The following is a 12,500-nucleotide window of genomic DNA, read 5'->3' as shown; positions in this document are numbered from 1 at the left end:
TTTAATAATCGATATGTTGTGGTGATTTTATAGTTGCTACAGTAACAGATACCATAATAATTTGTAAGTTGTTGTGATTCTATAGTTGCTACGGTAACAGCTTTGGTAATAATTGATTTGTTGTGGTGATTATACAGTTGCTACAGTACCTACTACTATAATAATTGATATGTTGTGGTGATTTTATAGTTGCTACGGTAACAGCTACAATATTAATTTAGAAGTTGTTGGGATTCTATAGTTGCTAGGGCAACACAGCTACTATAATAATTGATCTGTTGTGGAGATTCTATAGTGGTCACGGTAACACAACTACTATAATAATTGATCTATTTTAGTTATTCTATAGTTGCTTTGGTAACAGCTACTATACTAATTGATTTATTTGAGTAATTGTATAGTTGCTACGGTAACAGCTACTATTTAAATTCATCTGTTGTTGTGATTTTACAGTTGCTACGGTAACAGCTACTATAATAATTGATCTGTTGTGGTGATTCTATAGTTGCCATGGTAACGCATCAAATAGATTAATTGATATGTTGTAGTGATTCATTAGTTGCTATGGTAACACAGCGGCTATAATAGTTGATCTGTAGTGGAGAATGCAACGATGCTACGATAATGCATCAACTAAAATTATTGACCCATTGTGGTGATTCAATAGTTGCTATGGTAACCCATCAACCATAATATTTTATCTGCTGTGGTGATTCAATAGTTGCTATGGTAACCCATCAACCATAATATTTTTTCTGTTGTGGTGATTCAATAGTTGCTATGGTAACCCATCAATCATAATAATGTATCTGTTGTGGTGATTTTATAGTTGTCATGGTAACCCATCAACTATAATATTTTATCTACTGTGGTGATTCAATAGTTGTCATGGTAACCCATCAACCATAATAATTTATCTGTTGTGGTGATTCAATAGTTGCTATGGTAACCCATCAATCATAATAATGTATCTGTTGTGGTGATTCTATAGTTGTCATGGTAACCCATCAATCATAATAATGTATCTGTTGTGGTGATTTTATAGTTGTCATGGTAACCCATCAACCATAATAATTTATCTGTTGTGGTGATTCAATAGTTGCTATGGTAACCCATCAATCATAATAATGTATCTGTTGTGGTGATTCTATAGTTGTCATGGTAACCCATCAACTATAATATTTTATCTGTTGTGGTGATTCTATAGTTGTCATGGTAACCCATCAATCATAATAATGTATCTGTTGTGGTGATTTTATAGTTGTCATGGTAACCCATCAACTATAATATTTTATCTGCTGTGGTGATTCAATAGTTGTCATGGTAACCCATCAACCATAATAATTTATCTGTTGTGGTGATTCAATAGTTGCTATGGTAACCCATCAATCATAATAATGTATCTGTTGTGGTGATTCTATAGTTGTCATGGTAACCCATCAACTATAATATTTTATCTGTTGTGGTGATTCTATAGTTGTCATGGTAACCCATCAACCATAATAATTTATCTGTTGTGGTGATTCAATAGTTGCTATGGTAACCCATCAATAATAATGTTGCTGTTGTGGTGATTCTATAGTTGTCATGGTAACCCATCAACCATAATATTTTATCTGTTGTGGTGATTCAATAGTTGTCATGGTAACCCATCAACTATAATATTTTATCTGTTGTGGTGATAGTTGTCATGGTAACACAATAACTATAGTGTCATCCATATGCCCCATATAAACTCCTGATCTTGTTTAAATAATGTTACTATAGGAATGTTTGCTCATAACTGACAATGATATCTTTTGAGAACATTTTCTCTCAGGCGGGATTGCTCATATTTTACTTTGCAAATATCAATGACAGAATACTTTCACGAGTTCGTCTTTTGCTTTAGTCGTTTGGTGATCTTCAGTCTGACAGTGATTTCACTGTAATATCCAACAATTGCTAGACGTTACACTTCGTTTGAAACATCACCCTTGCGCTTTGCTTCATTCGTACAAAAGGCTGTTGGATAAATATTGAGGTTTATTGATGAAGTTTCTCGTTCTTGAATAATGTCTTGCTTACAGTCCTGCTGTGATAATGAAAGTTGTTCTGTGTTTGGCTTTTCAAAACTATAATATCTATCAAATCTCCATGCAGTTCTCTTCGATTGCTGCAATACCTGAGCGTGTTTATTGCAGGATGATGCATATTTATACTCCGCGTAAACACGTTCTTTTATGTGAAAGTGCAGAAACAGAGAAGATACTTCTAATAGTGAACAGCAGGTTATTGATTGTGCTTTGTGTATGATTGAATGTTTTAAATCATCATGCTATATTAACGACTAGCATTTAAACGGTAGCCGTGTCCATTTCTCACAGTTCATATCATCTTTTAAGTTGTGTTTTAATTACCTGTATCATGTCTATCCAACCATCCATTTTTCTATTTACAAATATGTGCGTTGTGTCCATAAGTATGAACTAGCATGAGTTATTGACTATAGGTCGTAGTTTTCATGTTTCCTGAAAGGATGGAGTGACAGGAGAGATCAGCGTGGCGTGTTTTTAGGTCAGGGGTCTCAAACTCGCGGCCCGCGGGCCATTTGCGGCCCTCAGTGCAATATTTTGTGGCCCGCAGAACGCTGCACACTGACAGAATCAGCGGAGCGGGGAGAGAGAGCGCTCCCCGCTCCGCTGATTCTATCCGTTCACAGCGGTCACTGGCATTCCCCGCCCGCCGTGTAAACAAAGGGGCGGGGATGCCGGTGACGGCACCACGCACCCCGCCCCTTTGTTAGACTCTGTGACGGGCGGGAAGTGTTAGGAGGAAACTCGCGCCGGCCAGAACCAAGGTAAGCTGTTCCCGCCCCGGCCTGCCACTTAGCTACCTATCTGCAGCCTGCCACCTACCTAGCTACAGCCTGCATCTTATATATATTATAGGTAGATACAGACTGGTACAGACTGATGTGACTGGAGTGGGGTGGGGGTGTTTTATTTATACATATATACGCCTTTTTTTTAGGTGAGGGAATGGAAGTTTTGAGTGAGTCTAGACAGGTCTAGACTTAATGATGATCATCTTCAAGCCATACTGAGGGTCTCAACTGCTTCCGCTCTAAAGCCAAATGTGGTTCAGATTTGTGAGAAGAAGCGCTGTCAAGCCTCTGGCAGCAAGAAGTAGGCAAAAGATGCCATGTTCAGAAGAACTGTTCATAATCTTCACTCAATGTTCTGTTAATGTTCAGGACACTTCATGTTCAGAAGAAATAATTAAAACTGTTAATAATGACATTTGAGGACTTTATTTTTGTGAAATCCCTTATGCGGCCCAGCCTCACCCAGACTCTGCCTCCTGCGGCCCCCAGGTAAATTAAGTTTGAGACCCCTGGTTTAGGTAGATGATGAACATAGATATAAACATTAGATGTCGCCTACCCTGTTGTTGTCTATTGGAAAGAACGCGTCAGTGGAGCCGCCATTTTAGTACAGGGTAGCGCTCCTTTGAAATGAATGCTGGACCAAGCTGAAGTGGAGGACTGTGGCCATCCAGAGCAAGATATATACACATATACCTATGATCGGGAGTTTTCCCAGAGGTCAGCATGCACTTTTTTTTTGTTAAATTACGAAAAATATAATTTTACATCTTTATAATTTTATTGTGTTCTACATTAACAGATAAGTGATTATGCATTCCTGACCAAAAGCTTGTGTTTGTGTGTATGGAATGTACTATCCACGCTCCCTGTTAAATTTGATCTTATCCGTGTCCTGAAGCACACCTCCTCTCCTGCCTTCACTTCTCATACTGACGGAGGGAGCGATTCGCTTGTGAATGAATCTCTGTTATGAACGACTCGTTCACTAGCAGACAATAGTATGAGTTTGGCAGCGCAGCATCTTATTGTCATATTTCTTTTGCACTGTTTGCTGATTTTATTCAAGAAAACTAGCATAAGCCGAGTGTTTAGTGTGAGTTGGTGCCCTGCCTTTGCCCTATAGTGAATGCAGTGGGAGACTGTGGGCCCTATCATACACCCGCCGCAGTGTGGTGCAAGGCGTGGCGCAGTAGTCTTTTGGTAGTTTCAGCTTGGCACAAGAGTCATTTTGAGGTGTTGCGCTACGCCGTTTAAATAGCAAATGCATTAGCGCTGATATGTGCACTCATAGGCGTTCTGGTCTAAAAAGGAAGGTGTTCTGAGGCGGACCGCTGGCGCGTTGCTATTTTGAGAAACTATAATAGATTTTTCATTAGACCAAAACAAACCCGGTCTAAACTCCAGCGCAGAGTTGCGCCTCGCTTACACACTGCTTAATACACACAAGAGAGCAATAGGCAAATATCTTTAAATATGAAAAATTTAAATATTAAGGATATATATAGGATATAATAAGAATAGATATAGAATATAAATATAAAGGATTAAAATATTACAAAACATATTATTTTCTAGCCTACATAAATATGAAAAATTACTGCTTTTATGTCTTCTTCATCTCGGGAGGCTTTTTCAGTTCATTCATAACAATTTGCTTTTGTATAATGTTATTATTATTAGCAGTATAATTTATTATATCCATATTTATATTTGTTTTATTAAAAACAAGCTTAGATTTGCCCACCTGTCAGGTTTTAGACCGTATGGGGCACAGCATGTGTTTTAGGCAACACAATCTCACTGCAATTCGTAACTTTTTCATTTAGTGGCTAATTCGTATGAATTCGTACGATCTAATTCGTACAATTTAGTACGATTTGCTCATCACCCAATGACGGTTGGGGTTAGGGGTGAGGTTAGGTGCCACGCCTCCTTTTTAAAATCGTACCATTTCGTACGACTGAACTCGTACGAATTCATACGAATTAGCCACTAAACTGGCAAAAATGTAAAATACTTACGTTTTCTCGTGAGATCAGGCTGGTTTTAGAATATAACTCAGGTTTTTGAGCACACTTGGTTATTATTGTTCATTTATTCTTTTGCAGGAAATTAAAACTGAATTTAGAAATAGTTTTGAAACGAATATTTGCGCTTAACAAACGCAATTAATTATTTATAGACTAATTGATGTCTGTGCGTAAAGGTTTTTCTATTCATGAGAGCAAAGTGAAAGTAGATCCATTATCTCTCATTCTCACGCACTAGATGCTCTGTTTAACAGTTTTCTGTTAAAAGCTATCAACTGTCAACTGTTTGCTTGTGAAATGCTCAGTTTTTTCACTTTGACTTACTTTGCGTCCTGTAAATAGCGAATACGCTCTTGGCGTGACACAGCTGGCTCTTAAAGGGAATGGGAGATGAGACTCTAATTGGTTTATTCTCAAAACACACCTATAACTCATTAAGAAAATAAACTCAAGCCTTTTAGACCCTGCGCCACGGCGCAAATCGAATTTTCCTGTTCGTAAATTAGCAAAAATGCGTTCTGACACGCCCTGAAAGCGTTTGCGCCCTGCGTTTTGCACTCTGCGCATGGACCGTCAAAATAGAGCCCTGTATTATCATCAATAACGTTACCTGATTAGCACAAAAGTTCATAACATACCTTTGAACTTTGTTTTCTTCGTATGCTTGTTACTACACCCGTAGACAGCGCTACAGTTTAGCATCTTCACGTAGTTACACTGTCTTGACTAGTGCGGTTGAATGACTGTTGTCCTGGGAGCACTGTACAAATATGGCGGCGCTATTGACGCATGCCCTTTGCGATATCTAGTGAATATATCTATGGATTATGAAGTCAGAGAAGCTGCAAAGTTTAAGTGAGAGGTTGTTTATACTCAGGATGACATGAAGATCCAGCTCATACAAAGACACCAAAGTGTTTCAGAAGAAGTTGACCATTTCTTTATTTTTTTATTTTTTTTTATTTTCAAGCACTTGAACTGTGCTGCTGATACTTAAAAGTCCTTCTGCATTAATTATATTACGTCAAACACTGAATAAAAAAATGCACATTACAAATGGCCTCACAGGACCTTTAACTTCAGTGCTGGTGCAACGGCCCCTGGAGAACAGAGCTGGATCCTCAGAGATGAGCGTCAGTGTTGTCCAGACTGAGCGTGTGCTCCTGTAGACAGCAGATGGGTGTGGTAATGAGAATCAGGTGCAGGAGATCAGTATTCTGGACAGGCAGACGCTGGAGATGGCGTGACGGTGGATCCTGGAGTCTCCGTGACTTTAATAACAAGGCTTTCTGAATTCTGCATTGAGCTCCATTTGATGCAGTACACAACATTTGTAGTTGTACTGTTCCATTCACTCCTAAACCTTACGTTTAAAGATCACCCTTACCGTCCTTACCAGAGTTCAAATCAATTCATCTCTATTTCTATAGCACTTTTACAATGTAGATCGTGTCAAAGCAGCTGAGCACAGAAGTTCTAGTAAATGTAAGCAGCGTCATTCCTGCCTTTCCGTGTAGTTCAGCTCAGTGTGGTTTAATTGTCAATGATGAAAGTCTAAACACTGAAGAGCAAATCCAGTGATGTGGAGCTCCACAAGTCCCAAAGCAAGCAAGCCAGTGGAGACAGTGGAGGAACAATTTTCACCAATTGACCAAAGTGAAGGAGAACTGGTTTCTCACCTTGTGAGAAACCAGGCTCAGTTATGCATGACTAATTCTCCTCTGGCCAAGCCTCTTGTGCAGAGCTGCAGTCTAGGCGCCGGAGGCTGGAGAACGCTGGACGTCCATCGTGGAGAAGCTGCAGCTGTGTGTTCAGGATGGGCCTTCAGGATCAATGCAAAGACTCGTCTGTCACTGGGGTCTTTCAGGAATCAGCCTCATGATCTCCGCCACAGCATATGCTCAGGATACGGCCTGGTCCAGGATTATGGATGCCTCTAGAAGTCCTCTGGTTGGCATCATTTCTTCACAGGTCTTGGATAAATGTTGCTATACAATCTCTAAATGCCTCGGGATGAGTTCTCACAAGGTCAAGACAATATGATCATATCACGCTAGTTTTATCTTCCGTAAACTTGCTGAATGTTAAGTTCTGTATTGATTATTAAATATTGCTGCTCTGAGCTTTTTTTTTTTTTCAATCAACATTATGAGAACATTTATCAAAAACTAGCTAAGAAACATTATGTAATGGTCTGAGAACTGCTCTTGCTTGCTAGTGTATTGCAATTTCAACAATTGACTTGATACATAATCAAAAGTTGCAAAAATATTAACCATTTAAGTTATTAAACCAGCCTCTCCAGCACTTTGTAAATGCAATGATTTCATGAGATGAATTGTTGTGTATTTTCCCCTGCACAAAATTTGAATCAAATGATGCCATAATGTTTTCTATAATAATAAAAATAATAATAATAATAATAATAATAATAATAATAATAATAATATAATTAATAACAATAATTAGTTAACTTATATAGAGTTGAAGTCGATGATATGCCCTCCTGTTAAATTTGAATTATTTTTTTTTTTCCCAAACTCTTTAACAGAGAAAAGATGACAGCAAATAATATTACACTAGATATTCTTCAAGACACTAGTATTCGGCTCAAAGTGACATGTAAAGGCTTCACTAGGGTAATTAGGGTAAAATTAGGGTAATTAGGCAAGTCATTGTAAGAGTGGTTTGTTCTGGAGACAATCCAAAACTAATATTGCTTAACAGTGCTTGATTGCACTTTTCCACAATCAAAGTGTTCTTTGCTGACATCGTGGCCTGAAAATACCTCCGTAGTTTCCCCACCTTGAAAGTTTGTTCTCGTCTCTCTTAGAGATTAAAGGCGTGTGATGTTACAGGATGGTGTGATGATGGCTTTTTAAGTCTGTTTTTCTGTGCTGTAAAACCAGTGTAGCCTCAAGAGCTGAATACATCACACTGGACTTCATAGAAGAGTTCACTCACTCACTCACTCACTCACTCACTCACTCACTCACTCACTCACTCACTCACTCCCTCCCTCCCTCCATCCCTCCATCCATCCATCCATCCATCCATCCATCCATCCATCCATCCATCCATCCATCCATCCATCTATCTATCTATCTATCTATCTATCTATCTATCTATCTATCTATCTATCTATCTATCTATCTATCTATCTATCTATCTATCTAATTATGTAGCATTTTCCTTTGTCATGTGTTCCTATTTCATTTATTTGTTCATTTGAATCTTTTTTTATTTTAACATTTCACTTCCTCATTTTATACATATATATACATATATAGCTTAAAGGGGCTAGTAATTTTGTCCCAAAAATAGTTTTTAAAAAAAAAAAAAAATTCTTCTAGAAGAAAAAATATTACCAGACATACTGTGAAAATGTACTTGCTCTGTCAAACATCATTTGGGAAATATTTAAAAAAGGAAAGAAAAAAAAATCAAAAGGGGGCAAATAATTCTGTCTTCAACTGTATATATTATTATTTTTAATTTTTTCTTTCACACTAAAAATCTGTAGAATTAAAAAAAAAGCTCTTTATTCATACAACTTTAGAGGCAATTCTCTCATTATTTAGACTTTTTCAGCCTCAGATTGCAGATTTCTCCGTCTTAACAAAATGTATACACGAAGGAAAGCTTATCTATCTATTTATCTATCTATCTATCTATCTATCTATCTATCTATCTATCTATCTATCTATCTATCTATCTATCTATCTATCTATCTATCTATCTATCTATCGATCTATCGATCTATCTATCTATCTATCTATAAAAACAGCTTAATGCTTAAGAACATATACATGTTACATGTTGTTGCTTGTTTTGTACTTAAAATATTATAATAAAAATAATTACATAAAAAATTAATAAATAGATAGATAGATAGATAGATAGATAGATAGATAGATAGATAGATAGATAGATAGATAGATAGATAGATAGATAGATAGATAGATAGATAGATAACTAAATAAACAAATAAACAAACAAACAAATAAGTGAATAAACAAATAAACAAATAAATAAATAAATAAATAAATAAATAAATAAATAAATAAATAAATAAATAAATAAACAAAAAATCAACACTTACGGCATATGCATGTTATGTATCGTTGCTAATTTTGGACTTGGTTGCTAATTAATATAATAAAAATAAATACATAATAAATAAATAAACATCTTAAAGCTTAAGAACAGAGTCATGTGTTTTAGCTTGTCTTGCACTGCCTCTTGTGTTTGAAAATGACGGAAGTGTGTCATCTTGGAATAAAGTGTCAGAAATAGCCAACATGAGGGAAAAAAAAACATGATGTTGTTGCACACTGTGTCCTGCGGGATGATACAGAACACACCCGTATAATGATACACCCAGAAATATACCTGTGACAGTCTGAACATCTGCCCACTGATAATTGTGTCAGCTCCCTTTCCATCCCTCCAGAAACCCTGATGGATGCATTTATACCAGTCTGCTTATAAATGTACATAGAAAAGTTCTCTTTCTGCAAACCTTGCTGCTTATTTGGCCAAACTTGTTGACGTTGACAGCATATACACTCACCGGCTACTTGATTAGGTACACCTGTCCAACCGCTCGTTAACACTAATTTCTGATCAGCCAATCACATGGCAGCAACTCATGGTCAAGAGGATCTGCTGCAGTTCAATGTGAGCATCAGAATGGGGAATGAAAGGGGATTTAAGAGACTTTGAACGTGGCATGGTTGTTAGTGCCAGACGGGCTGCTCTGAGTATTTCAGAAACTGCTGATCTACTGGGAGGACCACAAAGAGGAAATATCCAGTGAGCGGCAGTTCTGTGGGCACAAATGCCTTGTTGATGGTCAGAGGAGAATGGCCAGACTGGTTCCAGCTGATAGAAAGGCGACAGTAACTCAAATAAGCACTCGTTACAACCGAGCTCTGCAGAAGAGCATCTCTGAACACACAACACGGCCAACCTTGAGGCGGATGGGCTACAGCAGCAGAAGAGCACACCGGGTGCCGCTCCTGTCAGCTAAGAACAGGAAACTGAGGCTACAATTCACACAGACTCACCAAAACTGGACAATAGAAGATTGGAGAAACGTTGCTGCTCTGATGAGTCTCCATTTCTGCTGACACATTCAGATGCTCGGCTCACAATTTGGCCTCAACAGCATGAAAGCATGGATCATCCTTCCTTGTATCAGCGGTTCAGGCTGGTGGTGGTGGTGTAATGGTGTGGGGGAGATTTTCTTGGCACACTTTGGGTCCATTAGTACCAATAGAAGCATGGTGTCAACGCCACAGCCTACCTGATCAGATTCAGCAATTTTTCACAGTATATTATATTTTTTTTATTAAATTTTTCTTCTTATTTGTTTTATTTTGGCTAGAATAAAAACAGTTTTATTTGTTTTAAAGCAATTATAAGTTCAATATTATTCGCCCCTTCAGCAATATTAGTGTTGGATTGTCTCCAGAACAAACCACTGTTATACAATGACTTGCCTAATTACCCTAACTTTACCCTAATTAAGCCTAAACATGTCACTTTAAGTTGAATACCAGTGTCTTGAAGAATATTTACTCTAATAATATGTGTTGTCATCATAGCATAGATAGGCATGAGCCGGTGTATGTTTCTGACAGTATGATAACCTTGGATAAAAATATCACGGTTTTGTGATTTCTGCTGTAAAATAATTACTTTTTAAAATGTTTTAGTAAATAACAAAAACTTTTTCCCCATTTAACACAATTCACCTTATTCTCCGTGTACGAGAGGGCGCAGGGCTCGAGACTTCGATTCATTTTTAGAGGTTAAAAACAGCTTGTTGTGCTGCTTGATGTTGCAAACTGTTTTTTCCGCATTAAATTATTCTACTTTTTACTTATAATCAGGCAAACACTTGCTTGTAGATTGAGTAGATTGATAATTTTTCTGCTGTTTATTATTCCTGGTCATTTCTCCCATAGGTAACTAAATCGGAAGTTCCAAAAACAATCGCAAAAACAAGCGCACTTCGAGAGGGGTCTGGCTGCAGACCTGGTGCAATGCAATCTGAGCTGCATCCAATGCTTTTTAATGGGCTCACCTAACCCTACCTGTCACAGTGATGTCACTAGCTCCATTTCAGTGCATTGTGTCTGACATTGCATCGCTGAGTGATGCAGTCTCAGCTTGCATCATAAAGGCTGCATCCAGATACTATTGTGCACTTCTGCATTGTAGGATAAGGTCAATATATGAAATTTTAGCAAACAATTATCATATTTTGGAACGGTAAACATGTCAGCCTACATAATTAAAACAAACACATACAAAACACTCTACATAGACCTTTGAAACAGTATAGCAAAATAATTTTGTGGTTTTAATACCTTAATTTTTTTTTTTCATACCACAGTATACCTTGAAAACGGTTATCGTCCCATGCCTAGGCATAGATAACAGAAATCCTTTATTATAAATTATTTATTAAAACTATTATGTTTATAAATGTGTTGAAAAAATCTTCTCTCTATTATATCTAAAAACTATGCCGAGGGGCTAATAATTCAGAATAACTGTATCTGCCTGGACCATGAATGTTTTGCTAAATCCTATATGAGCGGATGGGATGTGTGGTAATCTAGCGGTAATAGATGCATTAGCTGTGTTTAGTGTTGTTGATATGCTATTATAAATGTTCATTAGTCACCATTATAGTGATTAGTGTTCCCGTCATTGCTTCTTGTGTGTTCACATATTTTCCTTTTCCCCTTTTTTGTGAATGCAAGTGATTTGCTGAAGAATAAGCTGTGCTGTAGTCATATTTGGATGAATTTATAGTTTAAAATAGAGGTTTTGTCAGGACGGATGGGAGGCACGGAAATGCATGTTTGCTATTGAATGATTTTTTATTCATTTATTCATTTGTTTACTTGTTTATTTATTTATTTATTTATTTATTTATTTATTTATTTATTTATTTATTTATTTATTTATTTATTTATTTATTTATTGAACTTGTTATTTTTTGAAATTGTTAATTTGTTAAGGTCTACAAATATGATTCAGAAAGGTACAAAAGCCGTGTACCTTTCAATAGATGCACATTTGTATCTGAAATGTTCACATATTATAAATGTTAAACTATTGTGCTAATCAAATAATAAATTACACAATAAAGAACAAAAAAAGAGTCAAATAAAATTGACACAAAATAAAGTAACTAGCAAAATAAGCCCTTTAAACAAATAATAATAATAATAATAATAATAATAATAATAATAATAATAATAATAATAATAGTAACAATAGTGATACATGTTATTATTATGTTCTTAATACTCAGAGTAATACTTGTACAACAAAAAAATTGCGACCTAAACCAAAAAAAAATAAAAATAATGAATGAATGAATGAATGAATGAATGAAGGAACAAAAGAAACAACGAACCAACAAACGAACAGGTGTATGGATAGATAAATAAATAAATAAATAAATGAATAAATAAACCATTCAGAGCTAAAATGAATGAATGAATGAATGAATGAATTATTGATTTTTTTTAAATAAATTAATAAATGATGGAATTAATAAATAAATAATTGAATAAATA

Source organism: Danio rerio, chromosome 5, assembly GCF_052040795.2.
Source record: "Danio rerio strain M-AB ecotype USA chromosome 5, GRCz13ab, whole genome shotgun sequence".
NCBI classification, from domain to species: domain Eukaryota; kingdom Metazoa; phylum Chordata; class Actinopteri; order Cypriniformes; family Danionidae; genus Danio; species Danio rerio.
This window is presented reverse-complemented; position numbering follows the sequence as displayed.